Source organism: Bos javanicus, chromosome 14 (genome assembly GCF_032452875.1).
Source record: "Bos javanicus breed banteng chromosome 14, ARS-OSU_banteng_1.0, whole genome shotgun sequence".
NCBI classification, from domain to species: domain Eukaryota; kingdom Metazoa; phylum Chordata; class Mammalia; order Artiodactyla; family Bovidae; genus Bos; species Bos javanicus.
In genome coordinates, this window is record NC_083881.1 from 52,744,817 (window position 1) to 52,770,324 (window position 25,508).

Consider the following 25,508-nt stretch of genomic DNA (forward strand, 5'->3'; position numbering starts at 1 on the left):
TAAGGTTATAGCATATTTTCTTCATCAATTGATAAAGTTGTGTTTTCCAGCCTCTGAATATTTAGTGGTATTTCATTGTGGTTTTACTTTGCATTATTTCCCTAATGACTAATGATCACTCTTTAATATGCTTATTTCTCAATCTTAGATCTTCTCTGTGGAAGTGTCTGTTCAAATTTTTTCCAAATTGTCCTTTTTAATTGATGTTTTGGTCTTCTTTTTGAATTGAGAAACATTTTATATTTTTAATGGAAGTCCTGTATTAGATATGTTTGTGAACTTGTTCTGCAAGTCTGGTTTACATTTTTAAAAGTAGTTTATTTTCTCTTTCTAATGAGGATGGAATTGAACATTATTTATTTCAGGATGCTTGGTGGTTTAGTTTTGAGGCCCTTGCTAGAGGCAGGTCAGTTCCCCTATTTGAACAGTTAAGTAGGTACACTTTCCTTCTGGGGCTTTCACAATCTATTGTGAGACATGCTATGAACCTGCTCTAATCACTCCATTACCAGAACCAGACAACTAGAGACAGCCCCTAAGCCCCGAGTCTATGAAATTATTCAGATTTAACAATCCACTGGCACTCTGCAAGACCCAGCTAATCTCACCCTGCTTGGCATACATAAGTTGCCTTCTTCGGCTCCAGGGGTATTGCTATTACCCTACCTATCCTAGGGTGCAAACCTCTGTGTAGCCCTGCAGAATAATCACCTTTGAAGTTGTAAGATACTTCCTGATGGTCCAGTGAAAAGGAGTTCTGCTTTCCAGATATCCAATTGTTATTGTGTCCTGTCCCACCATCAAAAGAATCTTTAAATTTTAGAAATCATCTTTTATTCTGTGAACAGTTCCTTGACAAGCAATAGACTTTTTAAAATTGTATTTAAGATTTTTTTGAGAAGTTTTGGTTCAAAGAAATGTTGAGACAAAGGAACAAATTTCTCATATTTGCTGCTACCCACACATGCATAGTCTTTCCCATTGTCAACATCCTCCACCAGAGTGGTACATTTGTTAAAATTAATGAAACTGCACTGACAAATCACAATTCACTCTTGGTTTGCACATTCTTTGAGTTTGGACAAATATGTAATGATGTGTATCCATTATTATGGTATCACACAGAATATTTTTACCACACTAAAAATCTTCTGTGATCTATATATCTCCCCATTTCTGCCCACCCAACAACTGACCTTTCTGTCTCCATTGTTTTGCCGTTTTGAGAGTGTCTTAAAGTTGGAATGATCGAACGGTATATAGCCTTTTCAGATTGGCTTCTTTCACTTAATAACATTCATTCAGGTTTGCTTTATGTTTTCCCATTGCTTGATACCTCATTTCTTTTTAGTTCTGAATAATATTCCATAGTCTGGATGTGTCAGGTTGTTTAGTACTTACAAAGAACGTATTGGTTGATTCTCAGTTTTGGCAATCATAAATAAAACTGCTGCACACATTCTTGTGAAAGTTTAGTTGTGGGCATGCTTTAAATGCCTTTGGGTAAATATTAATACCAAAGAGCATAACTGTTTGATTGCATGATAAGAGTGCATGTAGGTTTGTGAGAAGCTGCTAAACTGTCTTGCAAAATGGCTATAAACCTCTTTGCACTCCACTAGCAATGAATGAGACTAGCATGCCCCTAGCCTGTTGTTCCATTCTTGCCAACATTTGGTGTCAGCCTTCTGGTTCTGGCCATTTCAAAAGGTGCATTGTGGAATCTCGTTGTTGGTGATGTATATGTGTGTGCATCATATATATAAACTCATATATGACAAAATATTTGTATGAGACACATATATGTATGTGTGTATATATAAAATATTTAAGGCATAATTGGCATGTAAATTTGTGTGAATTTGAGGTATCCAACATACTTATCAGATTTGTATATATTACAAAATGATTACCATGAAAAATATACAATTCATTATTGTTAAAAGTACTCACCATACTGTAAATTACATCTTCAGGAACTATTTATCTTGTACCTGGAATTTGTACCTCCTGACTACCTTTATCTATTTTGTCCAATACCTATGTCCCCCCTCTGGAAATCACCAATCTGTTCTCTGCACTTAGGAGTTTATTTTTTTAGATTAAAAAAAATTTTTTTTCACACATGAGTAAAATCATACGGTATTTCTTTTTCTCTATGTGATTTATTTCACTTGACACATGCCCTCAAGATGCTTCCATGTTGTGACTAATGACATGATTTCTGTCTTTTTATGACAGAATAGGATTCCATTGTGTGTGTGACATTTTGTTTATCCAGTCATCTCTTGATGGACACTTAAGTTGTTCCATAGCTTGGTTGGTATACATGATATTGCAAAGAATACAGGGATGTGTAAATACCTTTTAAGGTACTGATCTCATTTCCTTCTAATAAATACCCAGAAATGAACATGCGGAATCATAGTTCTATTTCAATTTTTTTAGGAATATACATACTGTTTTCCATAGTAACAGCACCAATTTACATTACTACTGACAGTGCAGGAGCTTTCTCTTTTACTCCACGTCCTCACCAACACTTTTGATCTCTTGCCTTTTTGATGACAGCCATTCTAACAGGTGTAAGTTGATATCTCATTGCAGTTTTGCTTTGCATTTCCCTGATGATTTTTGATGTTAAGTACCTTTTCAAGTCCTTGTTGGTCATTTGTGTATCTCCTTGGGGGTGGGGGGGATATTTATTCAGTTTTTCTGCTCATTTTAAAACTGAATTGTTTATTTTCTCTGTTCAGTTATATAAGTTTATTACATATTCTGGATACAAGCCCCTTATCGATAAATGATTTGCAAATCTTTTCTCCATTCTGTTGATTGCCTTTTCATTTTATTGATAGAATCCTTTGTAGAATGTTGTAGTTTGACATAGTTCCACTTGTTTATATTTGTTTTTGTTGCCTTTGATTTTGGGGTCAAATTGGAAAAAAAAATTGCCAAGAGCAGAAGCTTATCCACTATATTTGCTTCTAGGAATTTTATGAATTCTTATGAAAACTTTCAAGACTTTCACTTTGAGTTGATTTGTAAATAAGTTGTAATATAGTGGTCCTGTTTCATTCTTTTGCTTGTGGCTGTCCCGTTTTTCCAACACCATTTCCAACACCAAAGGATGAAATGATCATCCTTTCCGCATTGTATGTTCTTGGCTTCTTTGTTGTAAATTAATTGACTATATAGGTATAGCCTCTCTATCCTGTTTCACTGATTTATTTGTGTTTTTTCATGCTAATACCATAATGCTGTGATTGCCTCTAGCTTTTCAATAAATTTAGAAATGAGGAAACATGATGCCTCTAGCTTGGTATTCTTTCTCAAAATTGCTTTGGTTATTCAGAGTTTTTTGGTGCTTCCGTATAAATTTTAGGACTTTTTTTTTTTTTTCTGTGAAAAATGCCATTGGAATTTGATAGGGATTGCATTAAATCTGTAGATTGCTTTGGGTACTATGGATATTTTAACAATATTAATTTAATCCATGAGCATGGAGTATCTTTCCATTTATTTGAGCCCTTTGTTTTTTTAAGTTTCTTTCACCAACATCCCTTTTTTTTAATTGGAATATAATTGCTTTACAACGTTGTGTTAGTTTCTGCTGTACAATGTCATGAGTCAGCCATATGTATACGTATGTTTATGTGTGCATGATAAGTCGCTTCAGTCGAGTCTGATTCTTTGAAACACCATAGGCGATAACCCACCAGGTTCCTCTGTCCAAGGGATTCTTTAGGCAAGAATACTGGAGTGGTTGCCATGCCCTCCTCCAAAGGATCTTCTTGACCCAGGAATCAAGCCCATGTCTCTTATGTCTCCTGCATTGGCAGGTGGGTTCTTTACTACTAGTGCCACCTGGGAAGCCCTATGTATACATATACCCCCTCCCTTTTAAGCCTCCCTCCCAACCTCCCACTTCACCCTTCTAGGTCATCACAGAGCACTCAGCTGAACTCCCTGTACTGTACAGCACCTTCCCACTAGCTATCAGTTTTATACATGGTATTATATATATGTCAATGCTACTCTTGGTCTGCACCCCATCTCCTTTCCCTCCGTGACCACGAGTCCATTCTCTATGTCTGTGTCACTATTATTGCCCTGAAATAGGTTCATCAGTATCATTTTTCTAGATTCCATATATATGCATTAATATACAATAGTTTTCAAGTGGATAAGTCTTTCATCTCCTTGGGTAACTTACTTGGTTATTATTAATGACTAGATATTTCATTCTTTATGATGCAATTTTAAGTAAGATTATATTCTCAATTTTGCTTTCTGATTTTTTGTTAGTATATAGGAACATGGATAGTTTTGATACATTTATTTGTATCTTGAACTTTTTTACTGAATTTATTCTAACAGTTTTCTTTTGGTGGAATCTTTAGGATTTTCTTTGTATAATGGTATGGCATCTGCAAATGAAGATAGTTTTACTTCCTTTCCAATTTTGGTATCTTTTATTTATTTTTGTTTTATAATTACTCTAGCTAGAACTTCTACTATAGTGTTGAGTAAATCCTGAGATTTTGTCTTGTTCTAAATCTTACAGCAAAAGTTTTTAGCTTTTCATCATTCAGTGTGATGTTAGTTTGTAGACTTGTCATATATGGCCCTTTATTTTGTTGGCATACATTCCTTCTATACCCACTTTGTTGAATGCTTTTATTAAAAATGGATGTTGAATTTTGTCAAATTGCTTTTTCTACTTTTATTGAGATGGTCATATGATTCTGATTCTGCATTTTGTTAATGTGGTGTATCTCGTTGATTTTTTGGATGTAGAGCTATTCTTGAATACCTGTATAAAATCCCACCTGGTCATGGTGGTGATCCTTTTAACATATTATTAAATTTTGTTTGCTAATGTTTTGTTGAGAATTTTTGTATCTGTGTTCATCAGGGATACTGACTTGTGATTTTCCTTTAATGTACTCTATTTTGTTATCAGAGTAATGTTGGTATTATAAAATGATTTTGGATGTATATCCTACTCTTCTAATTTGAGAGTCTGAAAAGAGTCAGTATTAATTCTTCAAATGGTATCATTCACCAGTGAAGCCATCTGGTCCTGAAATTTTGTTTGTTGGGAGGTTTTTTATTATTGATTCAATCTCCTTATTAGTAACCAGTCTGCTCAGATTTTCCATTTCTGAATAACTCAGTCTTGATATGTTTCTAGTAATTTCTCCATTTCTTCTGAGTGGTCCAATTTTTTGTTGTATAATTGTTAATAGTAGTCTCTATGATACTTTGCATTTTTGTGAGGTCAAAGTAATGTCTCCACTTTCATTTCTATTTTTATTTAATTGAATCTTTTTTTTTTCTTTGTGATTCTCAAATATGTCTGTTTTATGTTTTCAAAAAGTCAGTTCTTAGTTTTATTGAGCTTTTATTGACTTTTTAGTCTATTTCCACTCTGATCTTTCTGTATTTCTTTATTTTATTAAGTTTTGTCTTCATTTGGCTTCATTTAATCTTTTTTTTTTTTTTTTTTAGTTCCTTACAGTGTAAAGTTAGGTTGAGATCTTTCTTATTTCTTAATGTAGGCATTTATCACTATAAACATCCTTCTTAGAACTGCTTTTGTTTTAGTCCCTAAATTTTAGTATGTTGTATTTCCATTGTCATTTGTCTCAGGAATTTTTTAAAAATTTCTCTTGGTTTCTTCTTTGATCCATTTGTTGTTCCATTGCAATTTGTTTAATCTTTTCAATTTGTTGGTTTTCCTGTGTTCTTCTTATAATTGATTGTTTTATACCATGATGGTCAGAAAAGATGCTTGATATGATGTCAGTCTTAAATTTATTGACCTTTTGTATGGCCTACCATAATCCATGCCAGAGAATGTTCTCTGTGTGCTTGAGAAGACTGTGTATTCTTCTGCTTTTAGATACAGTGTTCTATAAATATTAACTTCACTTGATCTAATGTGTTAAGTCCAACGTTTCCTTACTGATTTTCTTTCTGGATAAACTCTGCATTGATGAAGTGGAATATTAAAGTTCCCTACAATTATTGTATGGATATATTGTATGGATATATATAGTATGGATATACAATAATTGTAGGGAACTTTAATATTCCAGTTTATTTCTCCCTTTAAGTTCTATTAATGTTCACTTTATTTATTTAGGTACTCACATGTTGGGTGCATAAATAAACTTTTTTAATATATTTGTAACTTTATTATTATATAATGATCTTCTCTGTCTCAGTTTATTCTTTATCTTAAAGTCTATTTTATCTGAGGATAGCTACTCCAGCTTTCTTTGATTTCCATTTGCATGGAACCGCTTTTTCAATTCCTTCCCTTTCTTTAAAGCTGAAGTGAATCTCTTAAAGCAGAATAATATTAGATATTATTTTTTTGATCCATTCAGCTTTTCTATGTCTTTTGGTTGGACAATTTAGTCTATTTAAAGTAATTATTGATAGATATGAACTTACTGCCATTTTATTAATTGCTTTATTAATTTTGTTTTCTGAAAAAAAAAAAAAAAAGCTGGCATCTGTCTGATGCCTCTGCATTTGCATTGTGCTCTGGGGGAACAGTTGGCTAAGAACTGTTTCTTTTTATTACAGTACTGTATGTATGAATGTCTGTGCCACTGGTCACCAGAGCTTGATGAGTAGAGGTGTCCTCTGGGTGGCACTTGCAAAAACTGGGTCACTAGACGTGTGCACAGTTTCCTTTCTAGGACACCAGTGATCTGGAGTAAGGCAGAGAGAGTGGCAAAAAGATTGTGCCTGTCAGCCTCCCTAGTCTCTGGAGATTAGAGCATTTTGCTCCTAGATGTGTGCTAGATTAGAACACTTACCCTCAGGTCAAACCCTTTAAGATAATCAAATAGTTTTCTTTCATGAAAAGAATGTACATGTTTCAGTCTATTGCCTCTGTGCTGGGCCTTACAAGGATAGACACAATAAGTCCCTTAAGAACTGTCTCCAAGTTCCCTAAAGCCTTGTGGGTCTCATGGATGCAATCCCAGTTGGCTTTCAAAGCTAAATGTTTTGGGTCCCAAACATTTAGGCAGAAGTCTTAAAAGGTGGATATAAGAGGAAGGGTCCAAACATTTTGAATCCTCAGAAGAAGCTGAGGGTTGGGAGTTCCCTTCTGGTTGTGTATTACTGTTCTGGGGTAGGGTTTGTGGTGAATTTGTGTCTCCACCGCTCCTATCCTTTTCAGTGCATTTTTCTTTTTTGCCTGCTACTGCTAAGTCACTTCAGTCGTGTCCGACTCTGTGAGACCCCATAGATGGCAGCCCACCAGGATTCCCCATCCCTGGGATTCTCCAGGCAAGAACACTGGAGTGGGTCTTTTTTTGCCTAATATGTAAGAATTGTTTAGCTTGTTTCTGGATTTCTTTAAAATGAAATTGTTCAAAATGCAGCTGTAAATTTGATGTATCTGTGAGAAGTGGTGAGTTCAGAAGGTCCCTTTATTATCATCTTGAACCAGAACCTTTCCTTCTTTTAATTTGTATTTCCCTGGTATATTTTTTATATGTGTATTTGTTATCTGAATATCTGTGATTAGGTGTGTGATAAGGGTATGGCCCACTTTTAACTGAGTTGTTCATTTTCATGTTGGTGAGTTTTAAGAGTTCTTTGTATATTTTGGATAACAGTCCTTTATCAGTCATGTATTTTGCAAATATTTTCTCCAAATCTTTGTCTTGACTTCTTATTCTCTTGGCATTGTTTTTCACAGAGCAATTTTTATTTTAATGAAGTAGAGTTTATTAACTATTTCTTTCATGCTTTATGATTTTGATGTTTTATCTAAGAAATCAGTGACAGACCCAGTAAGCAGGGATGAACTGACATCTTGACAATATTGTCTTCCTATCCATGAACATAAATGGACCTAATTTTTATTTCACCTTTCTAACAGTACAAATTGATTTTGAAGAAGTGTACACTCTCCATTTGCTCTATGCATTTTTGGATGCATATCATTATTAGGTTAGCAAATCTTAACAATATTCCATAACTTCATATAGAATTCAGACATGCGTAAGCAATACTATTAGAACCCCAGAAAGGGAAAAAAAAAAAAAGTTTTAGGTATTTTATTGAAAGAAATGTTTGCTTCTTAGTAAAAGCTGAAGAGATTTTCTTTCTTTTCATGTTACTTTATGCTGAGATCTCTGTTTCTCAAATTCTCCTGTATATATTTTTAATACTGTATGTATATGACTTATTGACTATTTATGTCATTTTCTAACTAGCAGCATCAGCATTAATAGACCTTTTTTAACTCTGATTCTTTTCACTTTGTAACTAAGTATCTATTATAGAAACATATAACATTTTTTATTTACTCCTGGAGTTAAAGAATTATATCAAAATATACCTAAGGGTTTTCTTTATTCATTGATTCTCTTGGAATTCAGTGATAGCTTTTAATCTACAGAATCTGGTTTGTTTCAGCTCAAGGATCTTTTTTTCCTATTTTTTAAAAAATTCTTGCCTTTTCTCCCTGATGATTTTTGCTCATCCTGTAATTCTATTTGCTGTGTGCTTTCAAAGTTTTCTTCAGTTTGAGTGAATTCCTAATCTGGGTCTTATTCAGTAACATACTTCAGTAAACATATTTCTGATATATTTTTTAAATTCAAATAAAGTATTGCACACATACTTAAATAACTGTCTTACTGTCTACTTACCTACATATGCCTAGAAAATATTTTGTACTATAATTGAATCACACTAAGGTGTTCTTATTTATTTTGCTTCACATTATTCTCTCTTATAGCAGTTTCAGCTCACTATACTGAATGCTCTTTTTTTTTCCATTTCTTCCTTTATTTCTGAGCCTTCTTAGATTATTTTTCTCTCCCTACTTAAATTCTACTCTTGGAATTTAGGTCCAGTCCTAGAAATACTTAATAGGTGACAGTTTTATGAGTCATAGGAGGAACCAAAAGTCTGTCCTGTGGGTTGGTGGAGTGTCAGTTGTGAAATTCATTTTATCTCTCACATGCTCAGGAATGAAGTCAGTCTATTCTCCTGACTTCTCATCTGCAAAGGATGGTGCTATTTCCACCTCAGTGGTAGAGAGAATTCAGACTACCAGTTCTTCTCAATTTAGGGTTCCGGGAAGCCAGTAAAAATTCTGTAACAGACACACTTAGAGATCAGCATTGACCTTTTGTAGGCCACATTTGATTTTATTTATAGAATTCATCTTATTCTGCTTGGCCCTCACTTTATAGGGGAAAATGCTTTTGGCTTTCCTCTTTTTCTAGTATTTTACAAAACCTGTTGTCTCCAAGTTCTTTCCAGGTGCCAAATTCTTACCAATGTCACAGTTCCAATGCTCAGGGGAGCTAGTTGCTGATTGGATTGAAGTTGGGAGTAATGGGCAGCAGGGATCTCCTTAGACGTGAACTCAGATAGAGTTCATAACAATAGTTGTCTATGTGGATAGAAGGAAGACTATCGTCACAGCAGAGAATGACACGAATGAGACAATGAATGGCTTGTGTAGAAGTCACAGAATACATGCCTTTTGCTATCTTTTGTTCAAGTTATACAAAGTAGAACCAGAATATGGAGATTTTTATAAATAAGGATGTGGAATTTAGTTTCAACCTAGTTAGTAGTGATAGATTGTCATCATTAAACATACTTTTGAGAAAGGGGAATTTTAAAGAAAATACACGGACCATAATTGGAGGAGAAAATTGTCATGAAAATGAATAACAATTCTATATTTAGGTAGGAATGGGTGGAGTGAAAGGAAGAAACTATTAGGAAAATCAATGCCTATGTGTCTCTCTACAGTTACCCACCTACAGAGAAATGAGGTCTGTCACATGATTAGTTCAAGTCAAAGCAAGTGAGTGGACAGAAAGGGTGTCACTTTGGGAGGGGTACCATAAGTGTCCTGGCTAGATGATGCCATGGTGATCTGCAGCCCTATGTCCCTGACCCTCTGCTTAGGAGGGACCTGCTCAACCCTCAGCATACTGTGGCATAAGCGAGAAACCATGTTGGTTGTGTTTGGCTGCTAAATTGTAGAGTTTGTGGCTCCAGCAAAGCCTACCCCATTCTCAGCAGTACAGAGGAGCATCTCCAGGTTCTAACAATGGGGATGGGAAAGAACATAATCCAAAAAGCATATTCAAAGAGCATGCTGGACAAGCTGAGTAACTGAACATAAAGTATGAAGAGAGCTTCTCTGTTCCCTACTGTTTTCACCCTCAGGTTCCTGATGCTCCTTTCTACTAGTCATTTTCATTTCTATGCTGGATTTTTGGTTCTTTCTGCCTTGTTTTAACCTTTTCTATGCATCCTGATAATGATACTAGTTCTTCATGTGTTATTATTGTGACAATCTCTCTGTCCTTCCTGTTCATTGACAAGCCTCAGACTAGTTTTGTTTCAGCTCTGTCTTTCTTGGATGTCCGCACTTCACCAGTGTCTTTTCCCAGCTGTCCTCACAGTAAGTAACAAATTACAAAATGCCTAGGAGGCTGTTCTGAATTTCATAAGTAATTTCTGACTTCTTATTTTTTAATATTTGAACTTTGATTTCAGCTGTTAACAGATAATGTTATAAATATAAATAGATAAATTTTACAAAAGTAGAAAAATTATAGTCCGTGAAAAAAATTAAATTGTTTCCTCCCAACATTTTGCTCTACAAATTTTACAATAGTTATAATGATATAGTATATTCAAGTTATTTTTGAATATTTATTATAAAAGGTATAAATTATTTAAATTTTAACTTACTTAAATTTTATGTAAGAAATTATGCTGAGTATTCTTTTTAAATTTTAAAATTTCATAATAGAAAGATAGCTGCAATATCTTTAGTTGCTTTAGTTTGATTTCATTTTTTTCTAATGAATCAAGTTTGTACTCTGATATAGAATTGTCAGGACAGTAAAAATATTTTTCATGAACCTTAAATTTTAAAAAATCTAATATTTTTGAGGCTTATTATATGCCAGAACTTTTATAAGTACGTTATTTAGAGTTATCCTATTTATATCTCACAAGAGTATAAAGTAGATGTTATTGTCATACCTCATTTTTTTCACATAATAAATATGAAGCATAGGAAATGAATAGTGCTTTGGCTCAGGTCTATTTCGTATAACCTGTGGTTATTTCCTCAATTTCAGAATATATAGTTTGAATAAATGTATTCAAAAACTTGTAAGATCTCTACATTTGTTCCCTGCCCCATGAAGTGTGGGTTATAATGACAAAAACTGAGTGGAAGCTACTAGCACTGCTTCTCCCTATCAAAATAATGAAATAATACTAAATTCCAAGAGGCACTATAGAAACAAATATTACCATCAAGGACAAAAATGATGAAAGAGTGATGACCCCCACCATATTCCCCTTGACCTCAAGTGTTTGCCCTTTGATGAAGAAAGGTGGTTCTTGGAGAATGACAGGGGATTATCATAAGTCTATCCCGCTGTGGACTCCAATTGCAGCTGCTATTCTAGACGTGGCTTTGTTGCTACCTGGTATGCAGTTATGCAGTTATCCAGCTCATGAACATTTTTCTCTATACCTTTTAAAAAAAGAAGATTGTAAAGAGCAGTTTTCTTTCAGCAGGGCCAGCAGCACACATTCACTATATCATGTTAGGACTATACCAATGCTCCAACTCTAAGTCATTATGTACTATTTATGGATCTTCATCACGTCTCTTTTCCATAGACATACTACTAGTCCATCATATCAATGATAGCTGAATAATTGGATCCGGAGAGTGGAAAGCTGGGACTAATTCAGATACATTGGTAAAAAACAAGCATGCCAGAAAGTAGAAAACAAATCCCATAAATATCTAGAGGTATGATACTTCAGTGAAATTTCTAGGTGTCCAGCTCTCTTGGGAAGGTTGAACTATCCATTTCAGGAGAAAGACAATTTGTTGCATCTGCTTCCCTGCCACTAAGAAAGAGGTCACAATGCTTAGTGGATCTTTTTGAATTTTGGAAGCAACATATTTCCTCATTTGAGTATGCTACTTCAAACCATTTACCAAGTAATTTAAGAGGCTACCTGTTTTAAGTGAGATACAGAGTAAGAAAAAACTGCAACAGATAAAGGATCCTATAAAAGCTTTTTTGCCACTTTGGTTAGAAATGCTATATGGAACTTTTGGAAAGCACATAGAGGTGAATAACAGCATAGGATTTTGAGATTTTGAGGTCAGACCATAATATATATGGCAGATAGCTATTCTCTCTCTCTTTTTTTTTTCTTTTTTGAGATACCATTTCTAGCTTGCTACTGGAGCTAATAGGGATAGAAAATTGATGGTAATGCTCTGGGTATTTTCTGACATATCAAGCCTTAAAGTTGAGTGTGCAGAGCAGCAGTCCAATGTCAAGTGGGAGAGTATATTCAAGGTTGGGCTTGAACAAGTCTTGATAGAGCAGGTAAGTTGGACAAGTAAGTGACCTAACTGCCTATTCCTGACAAATTGCTTCTTTTCTTATAACCATATTTAGTGCCTCATGGTGAGTTCCCACTGACCACATGACTGAGGAAGAAAAAAATAGGTGTGTTTTTACAGATAGTTGTGCACAATATGGAGATAATACCCACAAACTAAATCAAAACCCTTACAGTTCTACAGTAGCAGTGAAAAGTAGATTCAAGGGATTAGATCTGAAAGATAGAATGCCTGAAGAACTATGAACAAAGGTTCATAACATTATATACCAGGTGGTGATCAAAACCATCCCCAAGAAGAAATAGAAAAAGACAAAATGTTTGTCTGAGGAGGCCTTACAAATAGTGGAGAAAAGAAGAGAAGTGAAAGGCAAAGGAGAAAAGGAAAGTTATATCCATCTGAATGCAAAATTTGAAAGAATAGCAAGGAAAGAGAAGAAAGCCTTCCTAAGTAATTAATGCAAAGAAACAGAGGAAAACAAAAGAATGGATAAGACTAGAGATCTCTTCAAGAAAATTAGAGATACCAAGGGAACATTTCATGCAAAGATGAGCACAAAAAAGGGCAGAAATGGTATGGGCCAAACAGAAGCAGAAGATATTAAGAAGAGGTGGCAAGAATACACAAAAGAACTATCCAAAAAAGATCTTAATGATCCAGATAACTACAATGGTGTGATTACTCAGCTAGAGGCAGGTATCCTGGAGTGCGAAGTCAAATTGGCCTCAGGAAGCATCATTACAAACAAAGCTAGTGGAAGTGATGGAATTCCAGTTAAGCTATTTCAAATTCTGGAAGATGATGCTGTGAAAGTGCTGCACTCAATATGCTAGCAAATTTGGCAAACTCAGCAGTGGTGACAGAACTGGAAAAGGTCAGTTTTCATTCCAATCCCAAAGAAAGGCAATGTCAAACAATGTTCAAATTCAATTAAGTTCAGTCACTCAGTTGTGTCTGACTCTTTGAGACCCCATGGACTGCAGCATGCCAGGCCTTCCTGTCCATCACCAACTCCCGGAGCTTGCTCAAACTCATGTCCATTGAGTTTCTGATGCCATCCAACCATCTCATCCTCTGTCGTCCTCTTTTCCTTCTGCTTTCAATCTTGCCCAGCATCAGGGTCTTTACCAATGAGTCAGCTCTTTGCATTAGATGAGCAAAGTATTGGAGTTTCAGCTTCAGCATCAGTCCTTCCAATGAATATTCAATTAATTTCCTTTAGGATGGTAGGTGAATGACCTTGCTGTCCAAGGGACTCTCAAGAGTCTTCTGCAATACCACAGTTCAAAACCATTAATTCTTTGGCACTCAGCTTTCTTTATAGAGAATTCTTTCTTTATAAAAAATGTTCACTACCTCACAATTGCATGCAGTTCACACGCTTGCAAAGAAATGCTCAAAATTCTCCAAGTGAGCTTCAACAGTACATGAACCAAGAGCTTCCAGATGTTCAAGCTGGATTTAGAAAAGGCAGAGGAACCAGAGATAAAATTGCCAAAATCTGTTGGATCATGCAAAAAGCACGACTGTTCCAGGTAAACATCTACTTCTGCTTCACTGACTAACCTAAACTTTGACTGTGTGGAACACAAAAAACTATGGAAAATTCTTAGAGAGATGAGAATACCACACCATCTTACCTACCTCCTAAGAAATCTGTATGCAGCTCAAGAATCAATAGTTAGAACCAGACATGGAACAATGGACTGGTCCAAATTGAGAAAGGATATATTCTGGTCTTCAAAGTGTATAAATCTTTTGCCTTTTACCAAATTGGGAAAGGAGTATTTCAAGGCTGTATATTGTCACCTTGTTTATTTAACTTATGTAGAGTACATCAGGAGAAATGCTGGACTGGATGAAGCACAAGCTGGAATCAAGATTGCCAGGAGAAATATCAATAACCTCAGATATGGGGATGACACCAGCCTTATGGCAGTAAGTCAAGAGGAACTAAAGAGTCTCTTGATGAAAGTGAAAGATGAGAGTGAAAAAGCTGGCTTAAAACTCAGCATGCAAAAAATGAAGATCATGGCATTGGTCCCATCACTTCATGGCAAATAGATGGGGAAACAATAGAAACAGTGACAGAATTTATTGTCTTGGGCTCCAAAATCACTATAGATGCTGGCTGCAGCCATGAAATTAAAAGATGATTGCTCCTTGCAAGAAAAGCTATGACCTACCTCAACAGCATATTAAAAAGCAGAAACATTACTTTACCAACAAAGGTCTGTGTAGTCAAAGCTGTGGTTTTTCCAGTAGTCATATATGGATATGATAGTTGAACTTTAAAGAAAGGTGAGCGCTGAAGAATTGATGATTTTGAACTGTGGAGTTGGAGAAGACTCTTGAAAGTCCCTTTGACAGCAAAGAGATCAAACCAATCAATCCTAAAGGAAATCAGTCCTGAATATTCATTGAAAGGACTGATGCTGAAGCTGAAGTTCCAATACTTTGGCCACCTGATGCAAAGAACTGACTCATTGGAAAAGACCCTGATGCTGGGCAAGATTGAAGGCAGAAGGAAAAGGGGATCACAGAGGATGAGATGGTCGGATGGCATCACCGACTCAATGGACATGAGTTTGAACATCACTGGGAATTGGTGATGGACAGGGAGGCCTCGGGTGCTGCAGTCCTTGGGATCTCAAAGAGTTGAACATGACTGAGTGATTGAATTGAACTGAACCCACAACTGGATGAAGTCAATAGTACTATAGTTGTATTCCAGGGTGCTTTTTAAGGACAGAAGGAAATGGGGAATCTCCTCATGGAAGAGAACTTTGAGTAGTGCACCTGGTATATATCTTGCTTGAGGGTAGTTGTAGCCAGAGATATGACTGCACTGATTCAGTCATCATAAGTCAGTAGCTTGGCATAATGATTCAGTACTTGGGACAAACGCCATACCAAGAGACTGAATATACAATGGACAATGGCCAGAGTATGTATTTATACAACGTTTGAACTCAGATCCACAATCTAAAGTAAACTGCCCAAGAAACCAACCTCATTACCTATGCAGATAGCCCAGGAAATAAGTCTGCTATAATTCAGACTTAAAGGATGCAAGATTGCTATCCTTGGTAACAACTCAGCAAGTTGTTATTATTTTTTTTATGGCAATTGACCCAACATGGCCAGGAGTCGATAATGATTGATAGCTTCCCTATTTTTTTATCCCTGTTTTAAGCTTAGTACCAACTAGATAAAACCAAATGCAGACCCCTAACCAATCACAGAGAACACCCACTTCTAGTTGGCCCACCTACAGCTTCCTTATACCAACCACCTGCAATCAGTGCATAAGTTTGTCGCACAGTCTTGTCCAACTCTTAGCAACCCCATGGACTGTAGCCCACCAGGCTCCTCTGTGCATGGAATTCTCCAGGCAAGAATACTAGAATGGGTAGCCATTCCCTTCTTCAGGGGATCTTCCCAACCCAGGGATTGAACCTGTGTCTCCTACACTGCAGGCAGATTCTTTGTCATCTGAGCCACAAGGGAAGCCCCAGTCAGTGCACGCCTAAAGCTTTTTTCCCCCAACTTTCAACCTCTTGTACTGTTTTGTCTTATTTTTTAGTGTCTGCCAAAATGTGAGTCATTATGGCTGATTCCCTTGTTATAGTAAGCTCGGAAAAAAGAGCCTTTGCTCCTCTCACTTAGTCATTTTTATTTTCACAATTCACAAATTGATGACAAGGAGATCTGGGGAAGAGGTATATGGATTGACATCTCTGAATGGACAGAATTTGTGAAGATACATGTTTCTCACCTGAAGGCTAATTAAGAAACAACCACACCAGAGGAGGACCTTAATTACTAGGGGGACAAAATTACCTAATCTGTGGACATCAATCATTCTCTTTTCCCTGGAATCCCTGTGCTAAAACTGTGAAAGCCTTTTATCTGATTATTTTGACTTCTTTCACCTATTTTAGTTATGCTGTTTTCAGTTTATCTGACTCGTGCTTCTTTTCAGATCATTTGGAACACATAATTTTTAGGCAGCTTAGTTGTTTTCCGTATTTATTTCTCTTATAGTTTTCATTCCTTTTCATTTTTATCCTAGGAGAACTTTTCATATCATTATATAAATTCATGCTTTATCACTTACATTTTTATTGTTTCCTATGTGTTTCAATTTTGTCATTGCATTTTAATTGTGCAGTTTGATTTCCTTTGAATTTTGTATATTTGCTGGATTATCTTTTAAATAGTGTGGCCTATAGTCTCCATAGATCTTCCTAACTGTTTCTGAGCTTATTTTGTAAAATCATGTCTTCTGATTCGCTAGAGAAAATTATAAGTAATTTCTACCTAGTTTTTAGTACTATTTACTTGAAATACACAGTTTTGTTTATGACATCTTTAGACATTTTCTGTGTGCTCACTTGCTAAGTTGTATTCAACTCTTTGGAACCCCATGGACTGTAGCCCACCAGGATCCACTGTCCATGGGCATTACCAGGCAAGAGTATTGTAGTGGGTTGCCATTTCATCAAATCAATGTATTTCTTTCTCTTACATAGCTTTTTCATTTGTATCTGGTGTATGAATAAATTCCCTATAACTAGGTTATTTTTCTAATGTATTATATTTCTATATATCTAGACTATACATATAATATATAGGTATATATCAGTTCAGTTCAGTCATTCAGTCGTATCCGACTCTGTGCGACCCCATGAATCACAGCACGCCAGGCCTCCCTGTCCATCACAAACTCCCAGAGCTTACTCAAACTCATGTCCATTGAGTCGGTGATGCCATCCAACCATCTCATCCTCTGTTGTCCTCTTCTCCTCCTGCCCCCTATCCCTCTCAGCATCAGGGACTTTTCCAGTGAGTCAATGCTTCGCATGAGGTGGCCAAAGATTTGGAGTTTCAGCCTCAGCATCAGTCCTTCCAGTGAATGCCAGGACTGATCTACTTTAGGATGGATTGGTTGGATCTCCTTGCAGTCCAAGAGGCTCTCAAAAGTCCTCTCCAGCACCACAGATCAAAAGTATCAATGCTCTGGCACTCAGCTTTCTTCACAGTCCAACTCTCACATCCATACATGACCACTGGAAAAACCTTAGCTTTGACTAGATGGACCTTTGTTGGCAAAGTAATGTCTCTGCTTTTTAATATGCTATCTAGGTTGGTCATAACTTTCCTTCCAAGGAGTGAAAGTGAAGTTGCTCAGTCATGTCTGACTCTTTGTGACCACATGACTGTAGCCTACCAGGCTCCTCTGTTCATGGGATTTTCCAGGCAAGAATACTGGAGTGGGTTGCCATTCCCTTCTCTGGGAGATCTTCCCAACCCAGGGATTGAACCCAGGTCTCCCTCACTGTAGGCAGATGCTTTACCATCTGAGCCACCAGGGAAATCGCTCAGTTGTGTCCAACTCTTTGTGACCAAATGGACTGTAGCCTACCAGGCTCCTCTGTCCATGGGATTTTCCAGGCAAGAATACTGGAGTGGGTTGTCATTCCCTTCTTACTTCCAAGGAGTAAGCGTCTTAATTTCATGGCTGCAATCAACATCTGCAGTGATTTGGGAGTCCAAAAAAATAAAGTATGCCACTGTTTCCACTGTTTCCCCATCTATTTCCCATGAAGTGATGGGACCAGATGACATGATCTTAGTTTTCTGAATGTTGAGCTTTAAGCCAACTTTTTCACTCTCATCTTTCACTTTCATCAAGAGGCTTTTTAGTTCCTCTTCACTTTCTGCCATAAGGGTGGTGTTATCTGCATATCTGAGGTTACTGATATTTCTCCTAGCAATCTTGATTCCAGCTTGTGCTTCCTCCAGCCCAGCATTTCTCATGATGTACTCTGCATATAACTTAAATAAGCAGGGTGACAATATACAGCCTTGACATACTCCCTTTCCTATTTGGAACCAGTCTGTTGTTCCATGTCCAGTTCTAACTGTTGCTTCCTGACCTGCATACAGGTTTCTCAAGAGGCAGGTCAGGTGGTCTGGTATTCCCATCTCTTTCAGAATTGTCCACAGTTTATTGTTATCCACACAGTCAAAGGCTTTGGCATAGTCAATAAAGCAGAAGTAGATGTTTTTTTGGAACTGTCTTGCTTTTTCCATGATCCAGTGGATGTTGGCAATTTGATCTCTGGTTCCTCTGCCTTTTCTAAAACCAACTTGAACATCTGGAAGTTCACGATTCACGTATTGCTGAAGGTTGGCTTGGAGAATTTTGAGCATTACTTTAACAGATATATATATTAGACTATATATCTAATGTAACATATTTCTAGTTTTTTTATTGTTTTGTTCTTTGTAAATCTTTAATCCTTGGAAATTTATTTGGGCTGATGATACTTATGACTTTTTCTATCCTTATTTTTATGCAGTTGCCAAATGTTAATTGAAATTGTGTCTCATTTGCTCTCTGAAAAAAAATATCTAGAGATCTTAGAATTAACTACCTACTAAAATAATAATGTAATTTCAATAAATTTGGGAAAACTCAGCAGTGGCCACAGGACTGGAAAAGTTCAGTTTTCATTCCAATTATAAAGAAGGGCAAGGCCAAAGAATGTTCAAACTACAGCACAATTGCACTAATCTCACACACTAGTAAAGTAATGCTCAAAATTCTCCAAGCCAGACTTAAACAGTGTGTGAACTGTGAACTTCCAGATGTTCAAGCTGGATTATTGTGCTTGACAACACCACCATTATGGCAGAAAGTGAAGAGGAACCAAAGAGGCTTTTGATGAAAGTGAAAGAGGAAAGTGAAAAATTTGACTTAAAACTCAATATTCAGAAAAAGATGCCACTAAGATCATGGCATCCAGTCCCAGCACTTCATGGCAAATAGATAGAGAAAAAGTGGAAACAGTAGCATACTTTATTTTGGGGGCCTCCAAAATCACAGCAGATGGTAACTGCAGCCATGAAATTAATAGACACTTGCTCCTTGGATGAAAATTTATGACCAACCTAGACAGCATATTAAAAAGCAGAGACATTACTTTGCCAACAAAGGTCCATCTAGTCAAGGCTATGGTTTTTCCAGTTGTCATGTATGGATGTGAGAGTTGGACTATAAAGAAAGCTGAGCGCCAAAGAATTGGTGCTTTTGAACTGTGGTGTTGGAGAAGACTCTTGAGAGTCCCTTGGACAACAAGGAGATCCAACCAGTCCATCCTAAAGGAAATCAGTCCTGAATATTCATTGGAAGGACTGATGCTGAAGCTGAAACTCCAATACTTAGGCCACTTGATGTGAAGAGCTGACTCATTGGAAAAGACTCTGATGCTGGGAGGGATTGGGGGCAGGAAGAGAAGGGGATGACAGAGGATGAGATGGCTGGATGGCATCACCAACTCAATGGACATGGGTTTGAGTAAAATCTAGGAGTTGGTGATGGACAGGGGGGGCTGGTGTGCTGCAGTCCTTGGCATCTCAAAGAATGAGACATGACTGAGTGACTGAACTGAACTGAACAGAATTTCTCTAAATAATTATGAATTAAATTAACTTATAATTTAAAGAATAATTTTGTAGCACAGGGAAACAAATTCAGCAGATAAATATTTCAAGACATGAAAATAAAGCAATTTACAATATAGACTAAGAAGTATAATTATTCACTCTACCTTCTGCTTAATGTTTCTGGAAACTCAAGCTGCTGTAAAAAATTAAGTCGATCAGTTTGACAGTGATTTTGCTGAATTTCTAAAATGAATTGAGCAATAGAACCTTTGATAACTTTCTTTGAACAGTTATGTTAAACTAATTTTATTCATTTTTTCATTGTGCCTATTGTGTATAACAGGCTTCCCTGGTAGCTCAGTGGAAAAGAATCTGCCTGCAATGCGGGAGACCTGGGTTTGATCCCTGAGTTTGGAAGATTCCCTGGAGAAAGGAACCGGCCACCCACTCCAGTATTCTGGCCTGGATTATTCCACAGACTGGATAGTTCATGGGGTCCCCCAAAGAGTTGGATACAACTGAGTGATTTTCACTTTCACTTTCATTGAGTATAACATCCTTGGTCTGAAGATATTATTCTATAGTTTTTTTCCTATGGAATTGTATTAGAAATAGAACATAATATTTATACAGAATTTTTCTTTTTATATTGCATTTTAATATTCAGTATATTGTCTCAAGTAGAATGTGCATTCAATAACTATTTACTAAGCTGCTGAAGTTTTTAATTATAATTTAATTTACCTACATTTACTACCTTTTAAGAGACTAATGACAAATCTAAACATCATTTTCTTAACTAGAGTTCAGGAAAACCAGTAATTCTTTCAGAGCAGATATAATCTCAGGTATTATATACAATTCTGCTGCAAATATGCACAGATTACTCATAAGTAAGATTATAGTTAATGCCATTATTATGGAAGAATCTTTTTGTTAAACAGTGAGTTCTATGTGCATGTGTTGTATGCCTCAATGTTTATTATTCTGATTACATTGTACTTGTTCTGTTGCCTTTCAACTGACATCTGTATGAAGGCAATGGCACCCCACTCCAGTACTCTTGCTTGGAAAATCCCATGGATGGAGGAGCTTGTTAGGCTGCAATCCACGGGGTCGCTAAGAGTCGGACACGACTGAGAGAGTTCACTTTCACTTTTCACTTTCATGAATTGGAGAAGGAAATGGCAGCCCACTCCAGTGTTCTTGCCTGGAGAATCCCAGGGACGGGGGAGCCTGGTGGGCTGCCATCTATGGGGTCGCACAGAGTCGGACACGACTGAAGTGACTTAGCATAGCATAGCATAGCATGGCATAGCATATGAAGGCAAGGAAATAATATTTTCTATATTTAATTCAAACCCATGACCTCAAAATATTTCAAATGACTCTATAGTAGCATTGATAATAGTTAATATATATGTGTGAATTTTATTGACTAGACAATTGATTCATTAAATTAAAATAATAGATTTATTAAAATATTTTATGTTGTTCTAAGTTGTACAGTTGAATCTTTGAAAAAGTGTGTCAGTGCAATTTTTTATTTTTACTTATGTTTATGAGGTTCCAAAAGAACAAAGTAAATTGTCTTAAAATATGAGTCGATAATCAAGCATTATTCAAATAAAAAGCCCATATGCAAGCATATCTCATTGTTGATGTGCTTACATCTAGAGTTATAGGACTTGAGATAAAATGTGATTAGGTTATAATGAAATCAGAGTAGTACAAATTTTAAATATGATCCTGCATTTGGCAGATTGCTAACCACTACATAAATTCCACAACCACTAATTCTCTATCTTCTGAAACTAGGAAAAATAAAACAAATATAAGTGGAAGGAAAAAGAAACTAGCTCTCTGTAGATTTCTGTGAAAATTCATTATTTCATTTTCTCTTCTGTTCTCTTACATAATTTTATTTTATATTATTTCCACTGTTCAATTTAAATAGAAAGCAGAAGCAGTTTACTTTGGCAGAAAGAATGTAGGTCTGAGAAACAATTATTTGTTTTAATATCATTTGATTGTATAGGCTTTGCTTAAAAAAATGTGATAACAAATAACATGAAGTCTACCCTTTTAAATTTTAAAATGTACAGTATTTTAATATTAGCACAATGTTGTATAGCAGTTCTCTAGACCTTATTCATCTTGCAATAAAACTCTCTAGGTTTTAATTTCCATACACCTGTGGCATGTCATAATCTCTGTGAATTTTAGTCTCTTCATCTGTTGCCGCTGCTGCTGCTAAGCCGCTTCAGTCGTGTCCGACTCTGTGCGACCCCATAGCCGGCAGCGCACCTGGCTCCCCCGTCCCTGGGATTCTCCAGGCAAGAACACTGGATTGGGTTGCCATTTCCTTCTCCAGTGCATCAAAGTGAAAAGTGAAAGTGAAGTCGCTCAGTTGTGTCTGACTCTTTGCGACCCCATGGACTGCAGCCTACCAGGCTCCTCCATCTATGGGATTTTCCAGGCAAGAGTACTGGAGTGGGGTGCCATTGCCTTCTCCAGTGGTTCTATTTCACAAGGTTACTATGGTAATTAGATAACAGAATATGTTAAAATGTTTTTCTAAGTTATAAAGTGAAATGAAGGTGAACACTTACCATGTTCATTGCAAACATAAAATAACTGGATTTTCATGACAATCCTCTGATGTAACTATAATTCCCATTTTATAGATGAAAATACTGAGGCAGAGAGAATTTAAGTGAATTGCCTGATGTTATTTGGCTAATAAATGGTGAAGCTGGGAATTAAATGCAGGAAGTTTAATTCAGAGCCTATGCTACTGTCACCATGCTGTACCCCCTCTCTTTACTATGCAAAATATTTGGTTAAAATAATAATTTACCTTGTATATAAAAATCACCAGTACTCTCTCCCTGTGTAGATACATATTTCCTTTATAATAGTTTGAAGTTGTTCTGGCCATCACACTCAGAAACAAAGGTTGAGGCCCTTTTATACAAAGTATAGAATTTCCAGAGAGAATAAAAGATCTGTGAATAACTTTTAAAATGGCCAGTGAAAGTTTAAAATCTAACATTGCTAAGCTATGGCAGAATATAAATCAAAAACAAAACAAATACTGTTTTATTCTCCCACAAATAAATTTGTTCAGTATATTTTTAGTAACTTTGGGAACATTAGAATTTCTATCTGGATCCTAGGAATGAATAACACTTCATGTTCTGCTAATGGATAAATTATGACTCATTTTTTAAATAAAAATTCACTTAATATAGGCCTCAACACACAGATGTGGAAATATACTATCAATACTACCCAAGATAGAATATAAGGATTGAATGCAATCCTGATCAAAATTCCAACACCCTTTTATTCATAAATGAAAAAGCTGATTCTTAAATTCAGATGAAATTGCATGTGTCCCCACATAGCTAAAATAATTTTGAAAAAGAACAAAGTTGGAGGACTTGTACTTTCAAAACTTATTGTAAAAGTTTAGTAATCCAAACAGCATAATACTGATATAAGGGCAGACATATAGACCAATGAAACAAAACTGAGAGTCCAGACATAAACATATACATTTATAGACACAACTGATTTATGACAGGGATGTCAAGTATACTCAATGGGGAAAATAGTCTTTTCAACCAGTGGTACTGGGACAACTGGTTTCTACATGCAAAAAGTAGTTGGATTCCCACCTCAAACCATATATAAAAGTAAATCAAATGGATAAGCAAATATGAGCTAAAATCAAATAATACTTAGGAAAAATACTTAGGGCTAAATTTTCAGGACTTTGGATTTGGCAATAAATTCTCATATATGACACCTAAAACACAAGCTTATTGCTTGTGAAAGAAATAGAACAGATAAATTGGACTTCATAAAAATTAACATTTTATTTATGCATTAAAGGATATTAACAAGAAAATGAAAAGACACTCTGTAGAATGAAAGAAAATGTTTGCAAATAATATATCTGATAAGAATTTGTAACCAGAATATAGCTTCCCTGGTTGCTCAGTGGATAAAGAATTTGCCTTCAGTGTATTAGACACAGGAGGCATGGATTCATCCCTGGGCTGGGAAGATCCCCTGGAGAAGGGCATGGCAACCCACTACAGTATTCTTGCTTTGGAGAATGCCATGGACAGGTGAGCCTGATAGGCTACAGTCCCGAGGGTCAAGAAGAGTCAGACACAACTGCAGCTACGTAGCACACATCCTAAAACTCACCAATAAAAGCTGGACAAATCACTGAATAGACATTTTTTCCAAAGAAGATATACAAATAGGCAATAGCTTATGAAAATATGCTCAAGTTTATTAGACATTAGGGAAATGCAAATCAAAACCATAGTGAAACACCACTTCAGACCAACTAGGATTAAAGTAATCAAAACATGAGAGGAGGGAATGTAATAAGTGTTAGCAAATATGTAGACAAACTGGAGCCCTCATCTGTTAATGAGGCAAATGTAAAATGGTGCAGCTATTGTGGAAAATAGCACAGTGACTCTTCAAAAATAAAACATAAAATATGTTACGCCACAGTTTTACTCCTAGTTCTATACCAAAAGAACTGAAAATAAGGACTCAAACAAATAATACTTGTATAACACTTATCACTGCAGCTTTATTTATAATAGCTTTAAGGTAGAAACAACCCAGCATTCATCAGCAGATGAGTGGAATAAAGAAAACATGATATATAAATAAAATCAAATAGTATTTTTAAACAATTTTATTTATTTGACTATCCTGGATCTTTGTTACTGTGCGTTGGCTTTCTCTAGTTGAGGCGAGAGGGGAATACTCTGTAGTTGTGGTGCTGGGCTTGTGGGGCCTGTGGGGCTTCTCATTGCAGTGGTTTCTCCTGTTGCGGAGCATAGGCCCTAGGAGCAAGGGTTTCAGTAGGTGTGGCGTGCACAGTAGAAAATTATTTAGAAATAAAAAGAAACAAAATAGTGATACCTGCTACAACATGGATTAACCTTGATAACACCATGCTAAGTGAAATGAGCCTGCCACAAAAGGACAAATATTGAATGACTTGATTTATATAAAATATCGAGAATGTGAAGATGCATAGAGATAAAGTAGGTGAGAGGTTACTGGGAGCTGAGGGGAAGAGAATGAGAAATTACTGCTTAATGGTTACTGAATTTCTGTTTAGGGTGATGAAAGGGTTTGGAAATAGTGATGGTTTCATGGCATTTTAAATTTAATTAAAGCCACTGATGTTTATGCTTACTTTTTTCCATTTCAGTTATTTTTTACATTTTATATATATATATATATATATATATTATTATTATTAAAAACATTTAAAATTATTCTCTCTAGCTGTTTAGGCCAAACAGATTTTTATCTTTTTTTTTTTAATTTATCTATTTCATCTTCAATATCTGAATTAAGCTCTATACCAAGTATGGCTAATGTCCTATTATTATGGTTATATTTTGCAGCATTACTTAACTCTGATTGGGTTTCAAACTCACATTGATATTTATTGGCATTGTAACCTGTGAACCTGACCAGGTTGCTATAATACTAACAGCCAATAAACACATAAAATAATACCTAATGTCATTAGTCACCAGGAAAATAGAAA